The sequence below is a fragment of the Oreochromis niloticus genome, unplaced genomic scaffold (assembly GCF_001858045.2).
Source record: "Oreochromis niloticus isolate F11D_XX unplaced genomic scaffold, O_niloticus_UMD_NMBU tig00007308_pilon, whole genome shotgun sequence".
Lineage (NCBI taxonomy): Eukaryota > Metazoa > Chordata > Actinopteri > Cichliformes > Cichlidae > Oreochromis > Oreochromis niloticus.
This window is the reverse complement of record NW_020328477.1, coordinates 1-26,639: the sequence shown is the minus strand read 5'-3', so window position 1 is coordinate 26,639 and position 26,639 is coordinate 1. Positions and strand designations below refer to the sequence as shown.

Sequence of the window (26,639 nt, the reverse complement as noted above, 5' to 3'; positions counted from 1 at the left end):
TGTTTGAAGGGCGCGAAAGGCGAAATAATAATATGCCACAATGTGAGGATTTGAGCATAGCTGAGCCACTGTGTGTCGCTGTGTGAGAGCTGAGCAGATAAAGGAAATTAAGTGAGGAGCCGGCTCAGCTCATTGGGAGTCGACTATTCTGATTCACTACAAAGCACTATCTAAGCACGGCTCTTAGAGCTAAAGTTTTTGCGCGTGATACATTATCGAACGTTACGTTTTGTGTCATGGATACTGTTGACTCCATATCTCCCAACCACTATGTTGATCTGAGACAGCAAGACCGAGACAGCGAGACCAAGACAAGACCGAGACAAAAGTCCGTCAAAACCAAGACGAGACCAAGACCATGTAAAAGTGGTCTCGAGACATCCAACTCTACCTACCTGCCCCCTGGCAGCACTTTGCTAGATCCGCCCCTGCACAGTTACCAGCTGTCAGCTACGTAAAAAAAGGATCCTGGTGTTATTTGTCTCTCAGAAACAGTTCTTAACTTCCCTTCAACTCATCCATGTCACCTAAAAGGTAAACCTGTTTCTCCATCACCTGTTCAGCTCTGATGATTCAGTAAGGACATCTCCTGGTTTCATCTTCATGTTTCCCTCTCACCAGATAACCAAACCGACATCATGACCAGCAGCTTTTACAGCTGTGGCTCCAGCAAACATCAGCTGATACTAGAAAATAATAAATTCTAACAACAGCTGATCAAGCTTAAACATGCTGCTGTGTTTAACGTGACCTCCGCTGGTTTCTTCTTTCTCACACAAAGTGGGTGATAATCAAACGAGAGAGAAAAGCTGATCAGCTGATCATTGATCAGTTTCATGATTGAAATAACAACAGGGAGGGAGGGGAGAGAATGAGAGCAGAAGACACAGCTGTGCTGCATCAAGACAGAATAACTCCAACTTTGTGTCTTTTTCATTGTAGCTAAAGTCCGGTACAAATCGCGTTCCTTTTGAGCTCAGTACGAAGCACATAATATTTTCTCTGAATACGAGACGATTCCGCTTTTTACGGGACAGTTGGCAACTCTACTAACTAACCTTATGAATAAAATAAAGTTAACTATCAGTAACATCATAGCACCACCCAGCTGTATAGAAACTCCGTCATGCTAGCTAGTACGCAGTACGTGTTATGGTAACTGACTGTAAAAATGCCTGGTATGCCGATGGCCAGTCCAGCTATGACTGCAGCCTGTGTAATATTTGATGTGTCATAATTTATTCCAGTCTATCTTGCAAATACATATTTGCGTTGCAATGTCATGCACAAACACACACAACTATTAGATCCTTAAGGTCAAACCAGTGTCATTCTTTTGGTCCACTGCAGTGTAGTAGTCAAAAAAGAAGAAGTGAAGTGGCCACAAATGGCCACTGTGAGTACAAGAAAACAATTATTAGAAGATAATGTGTTAAATTTGCTTAGATGAGAGGGTCCAGCAGTAAATCAGAGGAATCGGGAAAGACTTGTCTGTGTGTTCAGTTTGGCTTAGCTTTAGGCCTGAGAGTGTGTGTAATTGTGTAGAGGGAAAGGAATTTATTGACACGGGTGTCTGCCTGTCATAAAAGGAGACAGGAAGCTACAGTTGGGGATGCTGATGCTGATGCTTGTACCTGAATTTAATAAAAGCTCATAATTGTCATAACATAACTTAGAAGTAGGTTTGCAGGAGACTCTTCAATGCTTAGCTGTAAATGTAAGGCAACAAGAGGCCAATGGCCTAGTGCAGGGGTCGGCAACCTGCGGCCCTGATTTGCAGACACTGTGCGCAGAGGTTCAGGAGCAGAAGTCCCATTGTAAACATATCACGGCAAACCCGACGATGTTTCCATGAACATACTTTTCAGCATCTCTTTATAGACCACTTTTCACACACGGTTGCTGTACGCATACAGCCAGCTGTCGCTTTTCAGCTCACAGCCCGACATATATCAACAACAACACAACAGCATAGATAGCACAGACTTTAAGGCGGCGAGGGTGATTGCAGGTGCCGCTCAGGTGCGTCTGCCTCCCCTCCAGGGGCGCTGCAGACCACGCCCCGCCACACACATTAACCAGGTAAAATACATATTTAGGCAGAATTTTGCAAATATCTATTTTTCATCTTTCAGCAGCATGGTGCTTTTTTTCCAATTATTTTTAAAAGTCAGTTCAAGGCTCCAAAAGCCCAAAAGCGATATAAGGGTAACAACAGTTTTTGTTTGCTACATGGATCATTTAGTTCAGCTGGGTGTCTTTCCTTTTGTTATATTTCTTTAAGAGTTCAAAATGTGTTAATTACATAAATAAAATGTCATTTTTTCTTTGTAGCACTTCATGGATTTCATAAGCAACACACCTTCTTTATTCACACAAAGCATAAAGGTAAAAAACAATATATACAGTGTATCTTCATTTTAGATGTCAAAAAGCATTTGCAGCTCCCAGTGTTTTCTTTTGCGTGGAAACCGGGTCCAAATGGCTCTTTGGGTGTTAATAGAGAAACTACGGCATTTATTTTAACACAACACCTAACAGTCGTACCTTCTCTTATGAGGAACTCTAATGATTTGCAGAATCTTGACAATACTTTTGGGACAAAAGCTTAATATAACCCTGCCTCAGCCAGTTCTATATTGGTCCGTTTACATCTGTTGTTACAGTTGGGCAGTTTGATGTTTTAGTACACTTTGAGTATGGAATCTTTTCACCTGCATGTGGAGCACAGCTGTTGGGGTGTCCTTTGCTAAATCTTTAGTGCCTCCACACTTGAGATTCAACAACTTACTTTCTTCTATTTTGACATTAAGGAAAGCTTGCCTACACAGATTCTCTTATTTTGAAACAGCTCAACAGGCACTGCTGGGATTTGAACCCAGGATCTCCTGTTTACAAGAAGGTGCTTTGACCGGCTAAGCTACAGTGCCTCCTTCAGGGAAGGGAAAAACCAAGTAAATCAGAACCTCTGCAGACACAGTTTTGAATGGGTTGCTGACATTTTTCCCCACCAGCTGTTGGACAGTAGCCAGAGGAACACAGCTCAAGGCGCTGTGGCTTAGCTGGCCAAAGCACCTGTCTCGTAAACAGGAGATCCTGGGTTCAAATCCCAGCAGTGCCTTGCCTCCCTACCAATGCCATTACATTTCATTAACGAGTGCTGATGGCGGGAAGCATTGGGAGTTATGCTTTCTGTCCTTCATTTCTAAGAAGAGGATATAATGAAAATTTAGACATGCCCAAGACATCAATATCGGGTGAACAACCCTCAGAAGCTCCAGTAGGGGTTTAATGCCTGGGACCCTCCAGCATTTGTTCTAGAACTGACGAATCTTCTTGGATGAGGTGAAAAGAAGTTTTTGAAGCTTTCAAGAGTACCGTGAGGTGGATAACTCAGCACATACACAGACTTTCAAGATTTCCTAACTCCAAGATTAAGAATGCAATCAACACTGTGAAGAAGATGGTTTCAAAGGTAACAGGAAGGCACTGCTGGGATTTTGAACCCAGGATCTCTGTTCTAGACAGGCGCTTGACCAGCTAAGCCACAGCGCCTCCTGCTGTCATGCAAACTGATCGTACCTGGTATTAGCTGGTACTGCAGAAGGAGATGAGTTCAATTTGTAACTTTGTGCACTATAAATGTAGGATATGGTTAAATAGTCCAACAAGTAACTTCCTGTTCCTAACTTCTTCATGACCTGAGTGGAACATCATAAGGTGAAGGAGAATCTTTTGAGACTGATTCAACAGGGTGAGTCTGAACAAGTTGTCCAAAATGTCTCGGTAGCTGACGTTTTGTGGACTTTTACTCCAGCCAGTCTTTTTGTGTCGCAATCTGGTCGTCTTCTTTGGGTCATTTGTAATACATTAGGGTTATGATAGGGCAGAGAATGGCAGTGCTCTAATCATTGCCGGTTCTGAACAATCATTCCAGCTAAATCAACTGCTGGTGAGTTTGCAGGTTAGACCGTGTTGCTTGGATGCTGTCTCTTCCACAGTGGGTGGGAGATACCGACAAGGCAAGAGCCGGTCTCTGTGTAGCACTCTTTCAGGCCCATCTGTTCCTTCAGGCAACAACAAAACAGGAGAGTCCTGAATCTGTCTGATTACAGTGACACGGTTCGGCTCCACCGATCAGCGATTTTGTGCTTACCCTGATGGCAACAGTCCTCAAACAACTCTATTTCCTTGGCAAGGGTGGATCCCGCACTTTACTGTCAAACCTTTGTTGATTCGCAAAGCACTCTTTTGACTGTGCTCAATGGCTAACTGGTGCTTTCGCAAGACTCTCTCAGCTCTTCCAGATCTAATTTCTGTTCACGTAGCCAATCGGAAAGAGACATCTGCAGCAGGGGGCATGGCCCAGCTACATCAGTTTGACAGGAATCTGCTGGTATTGCAGAGCCTCAATAGCCAAACATTGTACTCGTGCAGACGATGGTACTGCTGCCTCCTCCTCAGAGTTGAAGAATACTCATGTCTCTTGCATACTGCCTTTACCGCCTCATTGGAAATCAGGCTCTTGTTGCGGCGCAAGAGTTGTGCAGTAAAGCCTTCAATGCCATTTTCCTCATCATTAGAACTCTGATCAGATATATCACAGGCATGCAGATACGGACGTCTCAACAGCCCATCTGCATCTTGGTTGTTCTTCCCAGCGCTATACTCAATATCAAAATGAAAAGTGAAAGTACGGCCAACCAGCGATGGCCTACTGCGTCCAACTTTGCAGATGTTAAAACGTATGTGAGTGGATTATTGTCTGTCATCACTGTAAATTTTGCTCCACAGAGATAGCGGAAAACGTTCTGGTGACAGTCCACTTGACAGATAGGAAGTCAAGCTTGTGTGCAGGGTACCTTTGCTCGGACTTTAGAGACCTCTACTGGCATAGGCAATGACTCTTAACTTGCTCTCCTGTTCTTGTTATAGGCTGCCGAGTGGGCGCTTGCATCGGTGTGCACAATATAATGTTTCTTTGGATCTGCAAACCCAAGAACAGGAGTTGTTGTGTGAGCTTGTGAATCAATGTCTTAAAAGTATCTTCAGAGGTTGGTCCTTTTTCATGAAAAGGCTTTTTGAGATCCGCACTTGTGAAACCTTGCGGTTTCTGCCAACAGACTGGATTTTCTCTTCAGTGGGAGGCAACCAGCGCTTAAGTGATTAAGGGGTGTTGCAAGCTTGGAATAGTCTTTTATAACCTCCTGTAATATCAGTGAACCCAAGGAAGACTTAAGCTACTTGATGTTAGCTGGTCTTGGCCGGGTAGTGAGGGCAGCTGGATCTGTTTTGACCCCTTCTGATGATACAACACGGCGAGATATTGGACAGATGTCCCGAAGAACTGACATTTCTCTGGCGACAGCTTTAAAGTAAATTCTTTCATCCTATGGAGGACCTTCAGCGATCGTTCCTCATGGTTCTCAAGTGTAGCTGAAAAGAGTGACTATCAAGAAAAACCAAGACCTGACTCAATTCCTGCTGCCTATACACTTTCCAAAACATAAGAGGAAACAAGAAAACTAGAACACCTTCTTATGCTGTTTTTAATAGAGAACACTACGGCATTTATTTAACACAACACCTAACAGTCGTACCTTCTCTTATGAGTAACTCTAATGATTTGCAGAATCTTGACAATACTTTTGGGACAAAGCTTAATATAACCCTGCCTCAGCCAGGTTCTATATTGGTCCGTTTACATCTGTTGTTACAGTTGGGCAGTTTGATGTTTTAGTACACTTTGAGTATGGAATCTTTCACCTGCATGTGGAGCACAGCTGTTGGGTGTCCTTTGCTAAATCTTTAGTGCCTCCACACTTGAGATTCAACAACTTACTTTCTTCTATTTTGACATTAAGGAAAGCTTGCCTACACAGATTCTCTTATTTTGAAACAGCTCAACAGGCACTGCTGGGATTTGAACCCAGGATCTCCTGTTTACAAGCAGGTGCTTTGACCGGCTAAGCTACAGTGCCTCCTTCAGGGAAGGAAAACCAAGTAAATCAGAACCTCTGCAGACACAGTTTGAATGGGTTGCTGACATTTTTCCCCACCAGCTGGACAGTAGCCAGAGGAACACAGCTCAAGGCGCTGTGGCTTAGCTGGCCAAAGCACCTGTCTCGTAAACAGGAGATCTGGGTTCAAATCCCAGCAGTGCCTTGCCTCCCTACCAATGCCATTACATTTCATTAACGAGTGCTGATGGGGAAGCATTGGAGTTATGCTTTCTGTCCTTCATTTCTAAGAAGAGGATATGAAATTTAGACATGCCCAAGACATCTATCGGGTGAACAACCCTCAGAAGCTCCAGTAGGGGTTTAATGCCTGGGACCCTCCAGCATTTGTTCTAGAACTGACGAATCTTCTTGGATGAGGTGAAAAGAGTTTTTGAAGCTTTCAAGAGTACCGTGAGGTGGATAACTCAGGTGGATAAGACAGCACATACACAGACTTTCAGAGATTTCCTAACTCCAAGATTAAGAATGCAATCAACACTGTGAAGAAGATGGTTTCCAAAGGTAACAGGAAGGCACTGCTGGGATTTGAACCCAGGATCTCCTGTTACTAGACAGGCGCTTTGACCAGCTAAGCCACAGCGCCTCCTGCTGTCATGCAAACTGATCGTACCTGGTATTAGCTGGTACTGCAGAAGGAGATGAGTTCAATTTGTAACTTTTGTGCACTATAAATGTAGGATATGGTTAAATAGTCCAACAAGTAACTTCCTGTTCCTAACTTCTTCAATGACCTGAGTGGAAACATCATAAGGTGAAGGAGAATCTTTTGAGACTGATTCAACAGGGTGAGTCTGAACAAGTTGTCCCAAAATGTCTCCGGTAGCTGACGTTTTGTGGACTTTTACTCAGCCAGTCTTTTTGTGGTCGCAATCTGGTCGTCTTCTTTGGGTCCATTTGGTAATACATTAGGGTTATGATAGGGCAGAGAATGGCAGTGCTCTAATCATTGCCGGTTTCTGAACAATCATTCCCAGCTAAATCAACTGCTGGTGAGTTTGCAGGTTTGACCGTGTTGCTTTGGATGCTGTCTCTTCCACAGTGGGTGGGAGATACCGACAAGGCAAGAGCCGGTCTCTGTGTAGCACTCTTTCAGGCCCATCTGTTCCTTCAGGCACCACAACAGAAACAGGAGAGTCCTGAATCTGTCTGATTACAGTGGACACGGTTCGGCTCCACCGATCAGCGATTTTGTGCTTACCCTGATGGCAACAGTCCTCAAAACAACTCTATTTCCTTGGCAAGGGTGGATTCCCGCACTTTACTGTCAAACCTTTGTTTGATTCGCAAAGCACTCTTTTGACTGTGCTCAATGGCTAACTGGTAGCTTTCTGCAAGACTCTCTCAGCTCTCCAGATCTAATTTCTGTTCACGTAGCCAATCGGAAAGAGACATCTGCAGCAGGGGCATGGCCCAGCTACATCAGTTTGACAGGAATCTGCTGGTATTGCAGAGCCTCCAATAGCCAAACATTGTACTCGTGCAGACGATGGTACTGCTGCCTCCTCCTCAAGAGTTGAAGAATACTCATGTCTCTTGCATACTGCCTTTACCGCCTCAGTTGGAAAATCAGGCTCTTTGTTGCGGCGCAAGAGTTGTGCAGTAAAGCCTTCAATGCCATTTTCCTCATCATTAGAACTCTGATCAGATATATCACAGGCATGCAGATACGGACGTCTCAACAGCCCATCTGCATCTTGGTTGTTCTTCCCAGCGCTATACTCAATATCAAAATGAAAAGTGGAAAGTACGGCCAACAGCGATGCCTACTGCGTCCAACTTTGCAGATGTTAAAACGTATGTGAGTGGATTATTGTCTGTCATCACTGTAAATTTTGCTCCACAGAGATAGCGGAAAACGTTCTGGGTGACAGTCCACTTGACAGACAGGAAGTCAAGCTTGTGTGCAGGGTACCTTTGCTGGACTTGGAGAGACCCTACTGGCATAGGCAATGACTCTTAACTTGCTCCTGTTCTTGTTATAAGGCTGCACCGAGAACGTGGGCGCTTGCATCGGTGTGCACAATATAATGTTTCTTTGGATCTGCAAACCCAAGAACAGGAGCTGTTGTGTGAGCTTGTGAATCAATGTCTTAAAGTATCTTCAGAGGTTGGGGTCCATTTTTCATGAAAAGGCTTTTTGAGATCCGCACTTGTAGAAACCTTGCGGTTTCTGCCAGACAGACTGGATTTTCTCTTCAGTGGAGGCAACCAGCGCTTAAGTGATTAAGGGGTGTTGCAAGCTTGGAATAGTCTTTTATAAACCTCCTGTAATATCCAGTGAACCCAAGGAAAGACTTAAGCTACTTGATGTTAGCTGGTCTTGGCCGGGTAGTGAGGGCAGCTGGATCTGTTTTGACCCTTCTGATGATACAACACGGCCGAGATATTGGACAGATGTCCCGAAGAACTGACATTTCTCTGGCGACAGCTTAAAGTAATTCTTTCATCCTATGGAGGACCTTCAGCGATCGTTCCTCATGGTTCTCAAGTGTAGCTGAGAAAAGAGTGACATCATCAAGAAAAACCAAGACCTGACTCAAATTCCTGCTGCCTATACACTTTTCCAAAACATAAGAGGAAACAAGAAAACTAGAACACCTTCTTATGCTTTTTAATAGAGAACACTACGGCATTTATTTTAACACAACACCTAACAGTCGTACCTTCTCTTATGAGTAACTCTAATGATTTGCAGAATCTTGACAATACTTTGGGACAAAAGCTTAATATAACCCTGCTCAGCCAGTTTCTATATTGGTCCGTTACATCTGTTGTTACAGTTGGGCAGTTTGATGTTTTAGTACACTTTGAGTATGGAATCTTTTCACCTGCATGTGGAGCACAGCTGTTGGGGTGTCCTTTGCTAAATCTTTAGTGCCTCCACACTTGAGATTCAACAACTTACTTTCTTCTATTTTGACATTAAGGAAAGCTTGCCTACACAGATTCTCTTATTTTGAAACAGCTCAACAGGCACTGCTGGGATTTGAACCCAGGATCTCCTGTTTACAAGCAGGTGCTTTGACCGGCTAAGCTACAGTGCCTCCTTCAGGGAAGGGAAACCAAGTAAATCAGAACCTCTGCAGACACAGTTTGAATGGGTTGCTGACATTTTTCCCCACCAGCTGTTGGACAGTAGCCAGAGGAACACAGCTCAAGGCGCTGTGGCTTAGCTGGCCAAAGCACCTGTCTCGTAAACAGGAGATCCTGGGTTCAAATCCCAGCAGTGCCTTGCCTCCCTACCAATGCCATTACATTTCATTAACGAGTGCTGATGGCGGGAAGCATTGGGAGTTATGCTTTCTGTCCTTCATTTCTAAGAAGAGGATATAATGAAAATTTAGACATGCCCAAGACATCAATATCGGGTGAACAACCCTCAGAAGCTCCAGTAGGGTTTAATGCCTGGGACCCTCCAGCATTTGTTCTAGAACTGACGAATCTTCTTGGATGAGGTGAAAAGAAGTTTTTGAAGCTTTCAAGAGTACCGTGAGGTGGATAACTCAGCACATACACAGACTTTCAAAGATTTCCTAACTCCAAGATTAAGAATGCAATCAACACTGTGGATGTTTACAGGACAGGCACGCTTTGACCAGCTAAGCCACAGCGCCTCCTGCTGTCATGCAAACTGATCGTACCTGGTATTAGCTGGTACTGCAGAAGGAGATGAGTTCAATTTGTAACTTTTGTGCACTATAAATGTAGGATATGGTTAAATAGTCCAACAAGTAACTTCCTGTTCCTAACTTCTTCAATGACCTGAGTGGAAACATCATAAGGTGAAGGAGAATCTTTTGAGACTGATTCAACAGGGTGAGTCTGAACAAGTTGTCCCAAAATGTCTCCGGTAGCTGACGTTTTGTGGACTTTTACTCCAGCCAGTCTTTTTGTGGTCGCAATCTGGTCGTCTTCTTTGGGTCCATTTGGTAATACATTAGGGTTATGATAGGGCAGAGAATGGCAGTGCTCTAATCATTGCCGGTTTCTGAACAATCATTCCCAGCTAAATCAACTGCTGGTGAGTTTGCAGGTTTAGACCGTGTTGCTTTGGATGCTGTCTCTTCCACAGTGGGTGGGAGATACCGACAAGGCAAGAGCCGGTCTCTGTGTAGCACTCTTTCAGGCCCATCTGTTCCTTCAGGCACCACAACAGAAACAGGAGAGTCCTGAATCTGTCTGATTACAGTGGACACGGTTCGGCTCCACCGATCAGCGATTTGTGCTTACCCCTGATGGCAACAGTCCTCAAAACAACTCTATTTTCCTTGGCAAGGGTGGATTCCCGCACTTTACTGTCAAACCTTTGTTTGATTCGCAAAGCACTCTTTTGACTGTGCTCAATGGCTAACTGGTAGCTTTCTGCAAGACTCTCTCAGCTCTCCAGATCTAATTTCTGTTCACGTAGCCAATCGGAAAGAGACATCTGCAGCAGGGGGCATGGCCCAGCTACATCAGTTTGACAGGAATCTGCTGGTATTGCAGAGCCTCCAATAGCCAAACATTGTACTCGTGCAGACGATGGTACTGCTGCCTCCTCCTCAAGAGTTGAAGAATACTCATGTCTCTTGCATACTGCCTTTACCGCCTCAGTTGGAAAATCAGGCTCTTTGTTGCGGCGCAAGAGTTGTGCAGTAAAGCCTTCAATGCCATTTTCCTCATCATTAGAACTCTGATCAGATATATCACAGGCATGCAGATACGGACGTCTCAACAGCCCATCTGCATCTTGGTTGTTCTTCCAGCGCTATACTCAATATCAAAATGAAAAGTGGAAAGTACGGCCAACCAGCGATGCCTACTGCGTCCAACTTTGCAGATGTTAAAACGTATGTGAGTGGATTATTGTCTGTCATCACTGTAAATTTTGCTCCACAGAGATAGCGGAAAACGTTCTGGGTGACAGTCCACTTGACAGACAGGAAGTCAAGCTTGTGTGCAGGGTACCTTTGCTCGGACTTGGAGAGACCCTACTGGCATAGGCAATGACTCTTAACTTGCTCTCCTGTTCTTGTTATAAGGCTGCACCGAGAACGTGGGCGCTTGCATCGGTGTGCACAATATAATGTTTCTTTGGATCTGCAAACCCAAGAACAGGAGCTGTTGTGTGAGCTTGTGAATCAATGTCTTAAAAGTATCTTCAGAGGTTGGGGTCCATTTTTCATGAAAAGGCTTTTTGAGATCCGCACTTGTAGAAACCTTGCGGTTTCTGCCAGACAGACTGGATTTTCTCTTCAGTGGGAGGCAACCAGCGCTTAAGTGATTAAGGGGTGTTGCAAGCTTGGAATAGTCTTTTATAAACCTCCTGTAATATCCAGTGAACCCAAGGAAAGACTTAAGCTACTTGATGTTAGCTGGTCTTGGCCGGGTAGTGAGGGCAGCTGGATCTGTTTTGACCCCTTCTGATGATACAACACGGCCGAGATATTGGACAGATGTCCCGAAGAACTGACATTTCTCTGGCGACAGCTTTAAAGTAAATTCTTTCATCCTATGGAGGACCTTCAGCGATCGTTCCTCATGGTTCTCAAGTGTAGCTGAGAAAAGAGTGACATCATCAAGAAAAACCAAGACCTGACTCAAATTCCTGCTGCCTATACACTTTTCCAAAACATAAGAGGAAACAAGAAAACTAGAACACCTTCTTATGCTGTTTTTAATAGAGAACACTACGGCATTTATTTTAACACAACACCTAACAGTCGTACCTTCTCTTATGAGTAACTCTAATGATTTGCAGAATCTTGACAATACTTTTGGGACAAAAGCTTAATATAACCCTGCCTCAGCCAGTTTCTATATTGGTCCGTTTACATCTGTTGTTACAGTTGGGCAGTTTGATGTTTTAGTACACTTTGAGTATGGAATCTTTTCACCTGCATGTGGAGCACAGCTGTTGGGGTGTCCTTTGCTAAATCTTTAGTGCCTCCACACTTGAGATTCAACAACTTACTTTCTTCTATTTTGACATTAAGGAAAGCTTGCCTACACAGATTCTCTTATTTTGAAACAGCTCAACAGGCACTGCTGGGATTTGAACCCAGGATCTCCTGTTTACAAGACAGGTGCTTTGACCGGCTAAGCTACAGTGCCTCCTTCAGGGAAGGGAAAAACCAAGTAAATCAGAACCTCTGCAGACACAGTTTTGAATGGGTTGCTGACATTTTTCCCCACCAGCTGTTGGACAGTAGCCAGAGGAACACAGCTCAAGGCGCTGTGGCTTAGCTGGCCAAAGCACCTGTCTCGTAAACAGGAGATCCTGGGTTCAAATCCCAGCAGTGCCTTGCCTCCCTACCAATGCCATTACATTTCATTAACGAGTGCTGATGGCGGGAAGCATTGGGAGTTATGCTTTCTGTCCTTCATTTCTAAGAAGAGGATATAATGAAAATTTAGACATGCCCAAGACATCAATATCGGGTGAACAACCCTCAGAAGCTCCAGTAGGGGTTTAATGCCTGGGACCCTCCAGCATTTGTTCTAGAACTGACGAATCTTCTTGGATGAGGTGAAAAGAAGTTTTTGAAGCTTTCAAGAGTACCGTGAGGTGGATAACTCAGCACATACACAGACTTTCAAAGATTTCCTAACTCCAAGATTAAGAATGCAATCAACACTGTGAAGAAGATGGTTTCCAAAGGTAACAGGAAGGCACTGCTGGGATTTGAACCCAGGATCTCCTGTTTACTAGACAGGCGCTTTGACCAGCTAAGCCACAGCGCCTCCTGCTGTCATGCAAACTGATCGTACCTGGTATTAGCTGGTACTGCAGAAGGAGATGAGTTCAATTTTGTAACTTTTGTGCACTATAAATGTAGGATATGGTTAAATAGTCCAACAAGTAACTTCCTGTTCCTAACTTCTTCAATGACCTGAGTGGAAACATCATAAGGTGAAGGAGAATCTTTTGAGACTGATTCAACAGGGTGAGTCTGAACAAGTTGTCCCAAAATGTCTCCGGTAGCTGACGTTTTGTGGACTTTTACTCCAGCCAGTCTTTTTGTGGTCGCAATCTGGTCGTCTTCTTTGGGTCCATTTGGTAATACATTAGGGTTATGATAGGGCAGAGAATGGCAGTGCTCTAATCATTGCCGGTTTCTGAACAATCATTCCCAGCTAAATCAACTGCTGGTGAGTTTGCAGGTTTAGACCGTGTTGCTTTGGATGCTGTCTCTTCCACAGTGGGTGGGAGATACCGACAAGGCAAGAGCCGGTCTCTGTGTAGCACTCTTTCAGGCCCATCTGTTCCTTCAGGCACCACAACAGAAACAGGAGAGTCCTGAATCTGTCTGATTACAGTGGACACGGTTCGGCTCCACCGATCAGCGATTTTGTGCTTACCCCTGATGGCAACAGTCCTCAAAACAACTCTATTTTCCTTGGCAAGGGTGGATTCCCGCACTTTACTGTCAAACCTTTGTTTGATTCGCAAAGCACTCTTTTGACTGTGCTCAATGGCTAACTGGTAGCTTTCTGCAAGACTCTCTCAGCTCTCCAGATCTAATTTCTGTTCACGTAGCCAATCGGAAAGAGACATCTGCAGCAGGGGGCATGGCCCAGCTACATCAGTTTGACAGGAATCTGCTGGTATTGCAGAGCCTCCAATAGCCAAACATTGTACTCGTGCAGACGATGGTACTGCTGCCTCCTCCTCAAGAGTTGAAGAATACTCATGTCTCTTGCATACTGCCTTTACCGCCTCAGTTGGAAAATCAGGCTCTTTGTTGCGGCGCAAGAGTTGTGCAGTAAAGCCTTCAATGCCATTTTCCTCATCATTAGAACTCTGATCAGATATATCACAGGCATGCAGATACGGACGTCTCAACAGCCCATCTGCATCTTGGTTGTTCTTCCCAGCGCTATACTCAATATCAAAATGAAAAGTGGAAAGTACGGCCAACCAGCGATGCCTACTGCGTCCAACTTTGCAGATGTTAAAACGTATGTGAGTGGATTATTGTCTGTCATCACTGTAAATTTTGCTCCACAGAGATAGCGGAAAACGTTCTGGGTGACAGTCCACTTGACAGACAGGAAGTCAAGCTTGTGTGCAGGGTACCTTTGCTCGGACTTGGAGAGACCCTACTGGCATAGGCAATGACTCTTAACTTGCTCTCCTGTTCTTGTTATAAGGCTGCACCGAGAACGTGGGCGCTTGCATCGGTGTGCACAATATAATGTTTCTTTGGATCTGCAAACCCAAGAACAGGAGCTGTTGTGTGAGCTTGTGAATCAATGTCTTAAAAGTATCTTCAGAGGTTGGGGTCCATTTTTCATGAAAAGGCTTTTTGAGATCCGCACTTGTAGAAACCTTGCGGTTTCTGCCAGACAGACTGGATTTTCTCTTCAGTGGGAGGCAACCAGCGCTTAAGTGATTAAGGGGTGTTGCAAGCTTGGAATAGTCTTTTATAAACCTCCTGTAATATCCAGTGAACCCAAGGAAAGACTTAAGCTACTTGATGTTAGCTGGTCTTGGCCGGGTAGTGAGGGCAGCTGGATCTGTTTTGACCCCTTCTGATGATACAACACGGCCGAGATATTGGACAGATGTCCCGAAGAACTGACATTTCTCTGGCGACAGCTTTAAAGTAAATTCTTTCATCCTATGGAGGACCTTCAGCGATCGTTCCTCATGGTTCTCAAGTGTAGCTGAGAAAAGAGTGACATCATCAAGAAAAACCAAGACCTGACTCAAATTCCTGCTGCCTATACACTTTTCCAAAACATAAGAGGAAACAAGAAAACTAGAACACCTTCTTATGCTGTTTTTAATAGAGAACACTACGGCATTTATTTTAACACAACACCTAACAGTCGTACCTTCTCTTATGAGTAACTCTAATGATTTGCAGAATCTTGACAATACTTTTGGGACAAAAGCTTAATATAACCCTGCCTCAGCCAGTTTCTATATTGGTCCGTTTACATCTGTTGTTACAGTTGGGCAGTTTGATGTTTTAGTACACTTTGAGTATGGAATCTTTTCACCTGCATGTGGAGCACAGCTGTTGGGGTGTCCTTTGCTAAATCTTTAGTGCCTCCACACTTGAGATTCAACAACTTACTTTCTTCTATTTTGACATTAAGGAAAGCTTGCCTACACAGATTCTCTTATTTTGAAACAGCTCAACAGGCACTGCTGGGATTTGAACCCAGGATCTCCTGTTTACAAGACAGGTGCTTTGACCGGCTAAGCTACAGTGCCTCCTTCAGGGAAGGGAAAAACCAAGTAAATCAGAACCTCTGCAGACACAGTTTTGAATGGGTTGCTGACATTTTTCCCCACCAGCTGTTGGACAGTAGCCAGAGGAACACAGCTCAAGGCGCTGTGGCTTAGCTGGCCAAAGCACCTGTCTCGTAAACAGGAGATCCTGGGTTCAAATCCCAGCAGTGCCTTGCCTCCCTACCAATGCCATTACATTTCATTAACGAGTGCTGATGGCGGGAAGCATTGGGAGTTATGCTTTCTGTCCTTCATTTCTAAGAAGAGGATATAATGAAAATTTAGACATGCCCAAGACATCAATATCGGGTGAACAACCCTCAGAAGCTCCAGTAGGGGTTTAATGCCTGGGACCCTCCAGCATTTGTTCTAGAACTGACGAATCTTCTTGGATGAGGTGAAAAGAAGTTTTTGAAGCTTTCAAGAGTACCGTGAGGTGGATAACTCAGCACATACACAGACTTTCAAAGATTTCCTAACTCCAAGATTAAGAATGCAATCAACACTGTGAAGAAGATGGTTTCCAAAGGTAACAGGAAGGCACTGCTGGGATTTGAACCCAGGATCTCCTGTTTACTAGACAGGCGCTTTGACCAGCTAAGCCACAGCGCCTCCTGCTGTCATGCAAACTGATCGTACCTGGTATTAGCTGGTACTGCAGAAGGAGATGAGTTCAATTTTGTAACTTTTGTGCACTATAAATGTAGGATATGGTTAAATAGTCCAACAAGTAACTTCCTGTTCCTAACTTCTTCAATGACCTGAGTGGAAACATCATAAGGTGAAGGAGAATCTTTTGAGACTGATTCAACAGGGTGAGTCTGAACAAGTTGTCCCAAAATGTCTCCGGTAGCTGACGTTTTGTGGACTTTTACTCCAGCCAGTCTTTTTGTGGTCGCAATCTGGTCGTCTTCTTTGGGTCCATTTGGTAATACATTAGGGTTATGATAGGGCAGAGAATGGCAGTGCTCTAATCATTGCCGGTTTCTGAACAATCATTCCCAGCTAAATCAACTGCTGGTGAGTTTGCAGGTTTAGACCGTGTTGCTTTGGATGCTGTCTCTTCCACAGTGGGTGGGAGATACCGACAAGGCAAGAGCCGGTCTCTGTGTAGCACTCTTTCAGGCCCATCTGTTCCTTCAGGCACCACAACAGAAACAGGAGAGTCCTGAATCTGTCTGATTACAGTGGACACGGTTCGGCTCCACCGATCAGCGATTTTGTGCTTACCCCTGATGGCAACAGTCCTCAAAACAACTCTATTTTCCTTGGCAAGGGTGGATTCCCGCACTTTACTGTCAAACCTTTGTTTGATTCGCAAAGCACTCTTTTGACTGTGCTCAATGGCTAACTGGTAGCTTTCTGCAAGACTCTCTCAGCTCTCCAGATCTAATTTCTGTTCACGTAGCCAATCGGAAAGAGACATCTGCAGCAGGGGGCATGGCCCAGCTACATCAGTTTGACAGGAATCTGCTGGTATTGCAGAGCCTCCAATAGCCAAACATTGTACTCGTGCAGACGATGGTACTGCTGCCTCCTCCTCAAGAGTTGAAGAATACTCATGTCTCTTGCATACTGCCTTTACCGCCTCAGTTGGAAAATCAGGCTCTTTGTTGCGGCGCAAGAGTTGTGCAGTAAAGCCTTCAATGCCATTTTCCTCATCATTAGAACTCTGATCAGATATATCACAGGCATGCAGATACGGACGTCTCAACAGCCCATCTGCATCTTGGTTGTTCTTCCCAGCGCTATACTCAATATCAAAATGAAAAGTGGAAAGTACGGCCAACCAGCGATGCCCTACTGCGTCCAACTTTGCAGATGTTAAAACGTATGTGAGTGGATTATTGTCTGTCATCACTGTAAATTTTGCTCCACAGAGATAGCGGAAAACGTTCTGGGTGACAGTCCACTTGACAGACAGGAAGTCAAGCTTGTGTGCAGGGTACCTTTGCTCGGACTTGGAGAGACCCTACTGGCATAGGCAATGACTCTTAACTTGCTCTCCTGTTCTTGTTATAAGGCTGCACCGAGAACGTGGGCGCTTGCATCGGTGTGCACAATATAATGTTTCTTTGGATCTGCAAACCCAAGAACAGGAGCTGTTGTGTGAGCTTGTGAATCAATGTCTTAAAAGTATCTTCAGAGGTTGGGGTCCATTTTTCATGAAAAGGCTTTTTGAGATCCGCACTTGTAGAAACCTTGCGGTTTCTGCCAGACAGACTGGATTTTCTCTTCAGTGGGAGGCAACCAGCGCTTAAGTGATTAAGGGGTGTTGCAAGCTTGGAATAGTCTTTTATAAACCTCCTGTAATATCCAGTGAACCCAAGGAAAGACTTAAGCTACTTGATGTTAGCTGGTCTTGGCCGGGTAGTGAGGGCAGCTGGATCTGTTTTGACCCCTTCTGATGATACAACACGGCCGAGATATTGGACAGATGTCCCGAAGAACTGACATTTCTCTGGCGACAGCTTTAAAGTAAATTCTTTCATCCTATGGAGGACCTTCAGCGATCGTTCCTCATGGTTCTCAAGTGTAGCTGAGAAAAGAGTGACATCATCAAGAAAAACCAAGACCTGACTCAAATTCCTGCTGCCTATACACTTTTCCAAAACATAAGAGGAAACAAGAAAACTAGAACACCTTCTTATGCTGTTTTTAATAGAGAACACTACGGCATTTATTTTAACACAACACCTAACAGTCGTACCTTCTCTTATGAGTAACTCTAATGATTTGCAGAATCTTGACAATACTTTTGGGACAAAAGCTTAATATAACCCTGCCTCAGCCAGTTTCTATATTGGTCCGTTTACATCTGTTGTTACAGTTGGGCAGTTTGATGTTTTAGTACACTTTGAGTATGGAATCTTTTCACCTGCATGTGGAGCACAGCTGTTGGGGTGTCCTTTGCTAAATCTTTAGTGCCTCCACACTTGAGATTCAACAACTTACTTTCTTCTATTTTGACATTAAGGAAAGCTTGCCTACACAGATTCTCTTATTTTGAAACAGCTCAACAGGCACTGCTGGGATTTGAACCCAGGATCTCCTGTTTACAAGACAGGTGCTTTGACCGGCTAAGCTACAGTGCCTCCTTCAGGGAAGGGAAAAACCAAGTAAATCAGAACCTCTGCAGACACAGTTTTGAATGGGTTGCTGACATTTTTCCCCACCAGCTGTTGGACAGTAGCCAGAGGAACACAGCTCAAGGCGCTGTGGCTTAGCTGGCCAAAGCACCTGTCTCGTAAACAGGAGATCCTGGGTTCAAATCCCAGCAGTGCCTTGCCTCCCTACCAATGCCATTACATTTCATTAACGAGTGCTGATGGCGGGAAGCATTGGGAGTTATGCTTTCTGTCCTTCATTTCTAAGAAGAGGATATAATGAAAATTTAGACATGCCCAAGACATCAATATCGGGTGAACAACCCTCAGAAGCTCCAGTAGGGGTTTAATGCCTGGGACCCTCCAGCATTTGTTCTAGAACTGACGAATCTTCTTGGATGAGGTGAAAAGAAGTTTTTGAAGCTTTCAAGAGTACCGTGAGGTGGATAACTCAGCACATACACAGACTTTCAAAGATTTCCTAACTCCAAGATTAAGAATGCAATCAACACTGTGAAGAAGATGGTTTCCAAAGGTAACAGGAAGGCACTGCTGGGATTTGAACCCAGGATCTCCTGTTTACTAGACAGGCGCTTTGACCAGCTAAGCCACAGCGCCTCCTGCTGTCATGCAAACTGATCGTACCTGGTATTAGCTGGTACTGCAGAAGGAGATGAGTTCAATTTTGTAACTTTTGTGCACTATAAATGTAGGATATGGTTAAATAGTCCAACAAGTAACTTCCTGTTCCTAACTTCTTCAATGACCTGAGTGGAAACATCATAAGGTGAAGGAGAATCTTTTGAGACTGATTCAACAGGGTGAGTCTGAACAAGTTGTCCCAAAATGTCTCCGGTAGCTGACGTTTTGTGGACTTTTACTCCAGCCAGTCTTTTTGTGGTCGCAATCTGGTCGTCTTCTTTGGGTCCATTTGGTAATACATTAGGGTTATGATAGGGCAGAGAATGGCAGTGCTCTAATCATTGCCGGTTTCTGAACAATCATTCCCAGCTAAATCAACTGCTGGTGAGTTTGCAGGTTTAGACCGTGTTGCTTTGGATGCTGTCTCTTCCACAGTGGGTGGGAGATACCGACAAGGCAAGAGCCGGTCTCTGTGTAGCACTCTTTCAGGCCCATCTGTTCCTTCAGGCACCACAACAGAAACAGGAGAGTCCTGAATCTGTCTGATTACAGTGGACACGGTTCGGCTCCACCGATCAGCGATTTTGTGCTTACCCCTGATGGCAACAGTCCTCAAAACAACTCTATTTTCCTTGGCAAGGGTGGATTCCCGCACTTTACTGTCAAACCTTTGTTTGATTCGCAAAGCACTCTTTTGACTGTGCTCAATGGCTAACTGGTAGCTTTCTGCAAGACTCTCTCAGCTCTCCAGATCTAATTTCTGTTCACGTAGCCAATCGGAAAGAGACATCTGCAGCAGGGGGCATGGCCCAGCTACATCAGTTTGACAGGAATCTGCTGGTATTGCAGAGCCTCCAATAGCCAAACATTGTACTCGTGCAGACGATGGTACTGCTGCCTCCTCCTCAAGAGTTGAAGAATACTCATGTCTCTTGCATACTGCCTTTACCGCCTCAGTTGGAAAATCAGGCTCTTTGTTGCGGCGCAAGAGTTGTGCAGTAAAGCCTTCAATGCCATTTTCCTCATCATTAGAACTCTGATCAGATATATCACAGGCATGCAGATACGGACGTCTCAACAGCCCATCTGCATCTTGGTTGTTCTTCCCAGCGCTATACTCAATATCAAAATGAAAAGTGGAAAGTACGGCCAACCAGCGATGCCTACTGCGTCCAACTTTGCAGATGTTAAAACGTATGTGAGTGGATTATTGTCTGTCATCACTGTAAATTTTGCTCCACAGAGATAGCGGAAAACGTTCTGGGTGACAGTCCACTTGACAGACAGGAAGTCAAGCTTGTGTGCAGGGTACCTTTGCTCGGACTTGGAGAGACCCTACTGGCATAGGCAATGACTCTTAACTTGCTCTCCTGTTCTTGTTATAAGGCTGCACCGAGAACGTGGGCGCTTGCATCGGTGTGCACAATATAATGTTTCTTTGGATCTGCAAACCCAAGAACAGGAGCTGTTGTGTGAGCTTGTGAATCAATGTCTTAAAAGTATCTTCAGAGGTTGGGGTCCATTTTTCATGAAAAGGCTTTTTGAGATCCGCACTTGTAGAAACCTTGCGGTTTCTGCCAGACAGACTGGATTTTCTCTTCAGTGGGAGGCAACCAGCGCTTAAGTGATTAAGGGGTGTTGCAAGCTTGGAATAGTCTTTTATAAACCTCCTGTAATATCCAGTGAACCCAAGGAAAGACTTAAGCTACTTGATGTTAGCTGGTCTTGGCCGGGTAGTGAGGGCAGCTGGATCTGTTTTGACCCCTTCTGATGATACAACACGGCCGAGATATTGGACAGATGTCCCGAAGAACTGACATTTCTCTGGCGACAGCTTTAAAGTAAATTCTTTCATCCTATGGAGGACCTTCAGCGATCGTTCCTCATGGTTCTCAAGTGTAGCTGAGAAAAGAGTGACATCATCAAGAAAAACCAAGACCTGACTCAAATTCCTGCTGCCTATACACTTTTCCAAAACATAAGAGGAAACAAGAAAACTAGAACACCTTCTTATGCTGTTTTTAATAGAGAACACTACGGCATTTATTTTAACACAACACCTAACAGTCGTACCTTCTCTTATGAGTAACTCTAATGATTTGCAGAATCTTGACAATACTTTTGGGACAAAAGCTTAATATAACCCTGCCTCAGCCAGTTTCTATATTGGTCCGTTTACATCTGTTGTTACAGTTGGGCAGTTTGATGTTTTAGTACACTTTGAGTATGGAATCTTTTCACCTGCATGTGGAGCACAGCTGTTGGGGTGTCCTTTGCTAAATCTTTAGTGCCTCCACACTTGAGATTCAACAACTTACTTTCTTCTATTTTGACATTAAGGAAAGCTTGCCTACACAGATTCTCTTATTTTGAAACAGCTCAACAGGCACTGCTGGGATTTGAACCCAGGATCTCCTGTTTACAAGACAGGTGCTTTGACCGGCTAAGCTACAGTGCCTCCTTCAGGGAAGGGAAAAACCAAGTAAATCAGAACCTCTGCAGACACAGTTTTGAATGGGTTGCTGACATTTTTCCCCACCAGCTGTTGGACAGTAGCCAGAGGAACACAGCTCAAGGCGCTGTGGCTTAGCTGGCCAAAGCACCTGTCTCGTAAACAGGAGATCCTGGGTTCAAATCCCAGCAGTGCCTTGCCTCCCTACCAATGCCATTACATTTCATTAACGAGTGCTGATGGCGGGAAGCATTGGGAGTTATGCTTTCTGTCCTTCATTTCTAAGAAGAGGATATAATGAAAATTTAGACATGCCCAAGACATCAATATCGGGTGAACAACCCTCAGAAGCTCCAGTAGGGGTTTAATGCCTGGGACCCTCCAGCATTTGTTCTAGAACTGACGAATCTTCTTGGATGAGGTGAAAAGAAGTTTTTGAAGCTTTCAAGAGTACCGTGAGGTGGATAACTCAGCACATACACAGACTTTCAAAGATTTCCTAACTCCAAGATTAAGAATGCAATCAACACTGTGAAGAAGATGGTTTCCAAAGGTAACAGGAAGGCACTGCTGGGATTTGAACCCAGGATCTCCTGTTTACTAGACAGGCGCTTTGACCAGCTAAGCCACAGCGCCTCCTGCTGTCATGCAAACTGATCGTACCTGGTATTAGCTGGTACTGCAGAAGGAGATGAGTTCAATTTTGTAACTTTTGTGCACTATAAATGTAGGATATGGTTAAATAGTCCAACAAGTAACTTCCTGTTCCTAACTTCTTCAATGACCTGAGTGGAAACATCATAAGGTGAAGGAGAATCTTTTGAGACTGATTCAACAGGGTGAGTCTGAACAAGTTGTCCCAAAATGTCTCCGGTAGCTGACGTTTTGTGGACTTTTACTCCAGCCAGTCTTTTTGTGGTCGCAATCTGGTCGTCTTCTTTGGGTCCATTTGGTAATACATTAGGGTTATGATAGGGCAGAGAATGGCAGTGCTCTAATCATTGCCGGTTTCTGAACAATCATTCCCAGCTAAATCAACTGCTGGTGAGTTTGCAGGTTTAGACCGTGTTGCTTTGGATGCTGTCTCTTCCACAGTGGGTGGGAGATACCGACAAGGCAAGAGCCGGTCTCTGTGTAGCACTCTTTCAGGCCCATCTGTTCCTTCAGGCACCACAACAGAAACAGGAGAGTCCTGAATCTGTCTGATTACAGTGGACACGGTTCGGCTCCACCGATCAGCGATTTTGTGCTTACCCCTGATGGCAACAGTCCTCAAAACAACTCTATTTTCCTTGGCAAGGGTGGATTCCCGCACTTTACTGTCAAACCTTTGTTTGATTCGCAAAGCACTCTTTTGACTGTGCTCAATGGCTAACTGGTAGCTTTCTGCAAGACTCTCTCAGCTCTCCAGATCTAATTTCTGTTCACGTAGCCAATCGGAAAGAGACATCTGCAGCAGGGGGCATGGCCCAGCTACATCAGTTTGACAGGAATCTGCTGGTATTGCAGAGCCTCCAATAGCCAAACATTGTACTCGTGCAGACGATGGTACTGCTGCCTCCTCCTCAAGAGTTGAAGAATACTCATGTCTCTTGCATACTGCCTTTACCGCCTCAGTTGGAAAATCAGGCTCTTTGTTGCGGCGCAAGAGTTGTGCAGTAAAGCCTTCAATGCCATTTTCCTCATCATTAGAACTCTGATCAGATATATCACAGGCATGCAGATACGGACGTCTCAACAGCCCATCTGCATCTTGGTTGTTCTTCCCAGCGCTATACTCAATATCAAAATGAAAAGTGGAAAGTACGGCCAACCAGCGATGCCTACTGCGTCCAACTTTGCAGATGTTAAAACGTATGTGAGTGGATTATTGTCTGTCATCACTGTAAATTTTGCTCCACAGAGATAGCGGAAAACGTTCTGGGTGACAGTCCACTTGACAGACAGGAAGTCAAGCTTGTGTGCAGGGTACCTTTGCTGGACTTGGAGAGACCCCTACTGGCATAGGCAATGACTCTTAACTTGCTCTCCTGTTCTTGTTATAAGGCTGCACCGAGAACGTGGGCGCTTGCATCGGTGTGCACATATAATGTTTCTTTGGATCTGCAAACCCAAGAACAGGAGCTGTTGTGTGAGCTTGTGAATCAATGTCTTAAAAGTATCTTCAGAGGTTGGGGTCCATTTTTCATGAAAAGGCTTTTTGAGATCCGCACTTGTAGAAACCTTGCGGTTTCTGCCAGACAGACTGGATTTTCTCTTCAGTGGGAGGCAACCAGCGCTTAAGTGATTAAGGGGTGTTGCAAGCTTGGAATAGTCTTTTATAAACCTCCTGTAATATCCAGTGAACCCAAGGAAAGACTTAAGCTACTTGATGTTAGCTGGTCTTGGCCGGGTAGTGAGGGCAGCTGGATCTGTTTTGACCCCTTCTGATGATACAACACGGCCGAGATATTGGACAGATGTCCCGAAGAACTGACATTTCTCTGGCGACAGCTTTAAAGTAAATTCTTTCATCCTATGGAGGACCTTCAGCGATCGTTCCTCATGGTTCTCAAGTGTAGCTGAGAAAAGAGTGACATCATCAAGAAAAACCAAGACCTGACTCAAATTCCTGCTGCCTATACACTTTTCCAAAACATAAGAGGAAACAAGAAAACTAGAACACCTTCTTATGCTGTTTTTAATAGAGAACACTACGGCATTTATTTTAACACAACACCTAACAGTCGTACCTTCTCTTATGAGTAACTCTAATGATTTGCAGAATCTTGACAATACTTTTGGGACAAAAGCTTAATATAACCCTGCCTCAGCCAGTTTCTATATTGGTCCGTTTACATCTGTTGTTACAGTTGGGCAGTTTGATGTTTTAGTACACTTTGAGTATGGAATCTTTTCACCTGCATGTGGAGCACAGCTGTTGGGGTGTCCTTTGCTAAATCTTTAGTGCCTCCACACTTGAGATTCAACAACTTACTTTCTTCTATTTTGACATTAAGGAAAGCTTGCCTACACAGATTCTCTTATTTTGAAACAGCTCAACAGGCACTGCTGGGATTTGAACCCAGGATCTCCTGTTTACAAGCAGGTGCTTTGACCGGCTAAGCTACAGTGCCTCCTTCAGGGAAGGGAAAAACCAAGTAAATCAGAACCTCTGCAGACACAGTTTTGAATGGGTTGCTGACATTTTTCCCCACCAGCTGTTGGACAGTAGCCAGAGGAACACAGCTCAAGGCGCTGTGGCTTAGCTGGCCAAAGCACCTGTCTCGTAAACAGGAGATCCTGGGTTCAAATCCCAGCAGTGCCTTGCCTCCCTACCAATGCCATTACATTTCATTAACGAGTGCTGATGGCGGGAAGCATTGGGAGTTATGCTTTCTGTCCTTCATTTCTAAGAAGAGGATATAATGAAAATTTAGACATGCCCAAGACATCAATATCGGGTGAACAACCCTCAGAAGCTCCAGTAGGGGTTTAATGCCTGGGACCCTCCAGCATTTGTTCTAGAACTGACGAATCTTCTTGGATGAGGTGAAAAGAAGTTTTTGAAGCTTTCAAGAGTACCGTGAGGTGGATAACTCAGCACATACACAGACTTTCAAAGATTTCCTAACTCCAAGATTAAGAATGCAATCAACACTGTGAAGAAGATGGTTTCCAAAGGTAACAGGAAGGCACTGCTGGGATTTGAACCCAGGATCTCCTGTTTACTAGACAGGCGCTTTGACCAGCTAAGCCACAGCGCCTCCTGCTGTCATGCAAACTGATCGTACCTGGTATTAGCTGGTACTGCAGAAGGAGATGAGTTCAATTTTGTAACTTTTGTGCACTATAAATGTAGGATATGGTTAAATAGTCCAACAAGTAACTTCCTGTTCCTAACTTCTTCAATGACCTGAGTGGAAACATCATAAGGTGAAGGAGAATCTTTTGAGACTGATTCAACAGGGTGAGTCTGAACAAGTTGTCCCAAAATGTCTCCGGTAGCTGACGTTTTGTGGACTTTTACTCCAGCCAGTCTTTTTGTGGTCGCAATCTGGTCGTCTTCTTTGGGTCCATTTGGTAATACATTAGGGTTATGATAGGGCAGAGAATGGCAGTGCTCTAATCATTGCCGGTTTCTGAACAATCATTCCCAGCTAAATCAACTGCTGGTGAGTTTGCAGGTTTAGACCGTGTTGCTTTGGATGCTGTCTCTTCCACAGTGGGTGGGAGATACCGACAAGGCAAGAGCCGGTCTCTGTGTAGCACTCTTTCAGGCCCATCTGTTCCTTCAGGCACCACAACAGAAACAGGAGAGTCCTGAATCTGTCTGATTACAGTGGACACGGTTCGGCTCCACCGATCAGCGATTTTGTGCTTACCCCTGATGGCAACAGTCCTCAAAACAACTCTATTTTCCTTGGCAAGGGTGGATTCCCGCACTTTACTGTCAAACCTTTGTTTGATTCGCAAAGCACTCTTTTGACTGTGCTCAATGGCTAACTGGTAGCTTTCTGCAAGACTCTCTCAGCTCTCCAGATCTAATTTCTGTTCACGTAGCCAATCGGAAAGAGACATCTGCAGCAGGGGGCATGGCCCAGCTACATCAGTTTGACAGGAATCTGCTGGTATTGCAGAGCCTCCAATAGCCAAACATTGTACTCGTGCAGACGATGGTACTGCTGCCTCCTCCTCAAGAGTTGAAGAATACTCATGTCTCTTGCATACTGCCTTTACCGCCTCAGTTGGAAAATCAGGCTCTTTGTTGCGGCGCAAGAGTTGTGCAGTAAAGCCTTCAATGCCATTTTCCTCATCATTAGAACTCTGATCAGATATATCACAGGCATGCAGATACGGACGTCTCAACAGCCCATCTGCATCTTGGTTGTTCTTCCCAGCGCTATACTCAATATCAAAATGAAAAGTGGAAAGTACGGCCAACCAGCGATGCCTACTGCGTCCAACTTTGCAGATGTTAAAACGTATGTGAGTGGATTATTGTCTGTCATCACTGTAAATTTTGCTCCACAGAGATAGCGGAAAACGTTCTGGGTGACAGTCCACTTGACAGACAGGAAGTCAAGCTTGTGTGCAGGGTACCTTTGCTGGACTTGGAGAGACCCTACTGGCATAGGCAATGACTCTTAACTTGCTCTCCTGTTCTTGTTATAAGGCTGCACCGAGAACGTGGGCGCTTGCATCGGTGTGCA

At 44.7% G+C, this 26,639-nt stretch overlaps 18 non-coding genes across 18 annotated transcripts; 8 read left to right on the top strand and 10 right to left on the bottom strand.

Moving 5' to 3' along the window:
- Positions 1 to 2,857: 2,857 nt before the first annotated feature.
- Positions 2,858 to 2,930, bottom strand: trnat-ugu (transfer RNA threonine (anticodon UGU)). The gene has a single exon. It is a non-coding gene; the product is annotated as a tRNA-Thr (tRNA).
- A 117-nt stretch (positions 2,931 to 3,047) lies between these two features.
- On the top strand, positions 3,048 to 3,121 carry trnat-cgu (transfer RNA threonine (anticodon CGU)). The gene has a single exon. It is a non-coding gene; the product is annotated as a tRNA-Thr (tRNA).
- A 2,971-nt stretch (positions 3,122 to 6,092) lies between these two features.
- trnat-cgu (transfer RNA threonine (anticodon CGU)) lies at positions 6,093 to 6,165 on the top strand. Its single transcript has one exon. It is a non-coding gene; the product is annotated as a tRNA-Thr (tRNA).
- A 3,016-nt stretch (positions 6,166 to 9,181) lies between these two features.
- Positions 9,182 to 9,255, top strand: trnat-cgu (transfer RNA threonine (anticodon CGU)). The gene has a single exon. It is a non-coding gene; the product is annotated as a tRNA-Thr (tRNA).
- A 2,787-nt stretch (positions 9,256 to 12,042) lies between these two features.
- Positions 12,043 to 12,116, bottom strand: trnat-ugu (transfer RNA threonine (anticodon UGU)). The gene has a single exon. It is a non-coding gene; the product is annotated as a tRNA-Thr (tRNA).
- A 117-nt stretch (positions 12,117 to 12,233) lies between these two features.
- On the top strand, positions 12,234 to 12,307 carry trnat-cgu (transfer RNA threonine (anticodon CGU)). The gene has a single exon. It is a non-coding gene; the product is annotated as a tRNA-Thr (tRNA).
- A 365-nt stretch (positions 12,308 to 12,672) lies between these two features.
- trnat-agu (transfer RNA threonine (anticodon AGU)) lies at positions 12,673 to 12,746 on the bottom strand. Its single transcript has one exon. It is a non-coding gene; the product is annotated as a tRNA-Thr (tRNA).
- A 2,408-nt stretch (positions 12,747 to 15,154) lies between these two features.
- trnat-ugu (transfer RNA threonine (anticodon UGU)) lies at positions 15,155 to 15,228 on the bottom strand. The gene has a single exon. It is a non-coding gene; the product is annotated as a tRNA-Thr (tRNA).
- Positions 15,229 to 15,345: 117 nt separating this feature from the next.
- On the top strand, positions 15,346 to 15,419 carry trnat-cgu (transfer RNA threonine (anticodon CGU)). The gene has a single exon. It is a non-coding gene; the product is annotated as a tRNA-Thr (tRNA).
- A 365-nt stretch (positions 15,420 to 15,784) lies between these two features.
- Positions 15,785 to 15,858, bottom strand: trnat-agu (transfer RNA threonine (anticodon AGU)). Its single transcript has one exon. It is a non-coding gene; the product is annotated as a tRNA-Thr (tRNA).
- Positions 15,859 to 18,267: 2,409 nt separating this feature from the next.
- Positions 18,268 to 18,341, bottom strand: trnat-ugu (transfer RNA threonine (anticodon UGU)). The gene has a single exon. It is a non-coding gene; the product is annotated as a tRNA-Thr (tRNA).
- Positions 18,342 to 18,458: 117 nt separating this feature from the next.
- trnat-cgu (transfer RNA threonine (anticodon CGU)) lies at positions 18,459 to 18,532 on the top strand. The gene has a single exon. It is a non-coding gene; the product is annotated as a tRNA-Thr (tRNA).
- Positions 18,533 to 18,897: 365 nt separating this feature from the next.
- Positions 18,898 to 18,971, bottom strand: trnat-agu (transfer RNA threonine (anticodon AGU)). The gene has a single exon. It is a non-coding gene; the product is annotated as a tRNA-Thr (tRNA).
- Positions 18,972 to 21,379: 2,408 nt separating this feature from the next.
- trnat-ugu (transfer RNA threonine (anticodon UGU)) lies at positions 21,380 to 21,453 on the bottom strand. The gene has a single exon. It is a non-coding gene; the product is annotated as a tRNA-Thr (tRNA).
- Positions 21,454 to 21,570: 117 nt separating this feature from the next.
- Positions 21,571 to 21,644, top strand: trnat-cgu (transfer RNA threonine (anticodon CGU)). The gene has a single exon. It is a non-coding gene; the product is annotated as a tRNA-Thr (tRNA).
- Positions 21,645 to 22,009: 365 nt separating this feature from the next.
- On the bottom strand, positions 22,010 to 22,083 carry trnat-agu (transfer RNA threonine (anticodon AGU)). The gene has a single exon. It is a non-coding gene; the product is annotated as a tRNA-Thr (tRNA).
- A 2,597-nt stretch (positions 22,084 to 24,680) lies between these two features.
- Positions 24,681 to 24,754, top strand: trnat-cgu (transfer RNA threonine (anticodon CGU)). The gene has a single exon. It is a non-coding gene; the product is annotated as a tRNA-Thr (tRNA).
- A 365-nt stretch (positions 24,755 to 25,119) lies between these two features.
- Positions 25,120 to 25,193, bottom strand: trnat-agu (transfer RNA threonine (anticodon AGU)). The gene has a single exon. It is a non-coding gene; the product is annotated as a tRNA-Thr (tRNA).
- Positions 25,194 to 26,639: the final 1,446 nt, after the last annotated feature.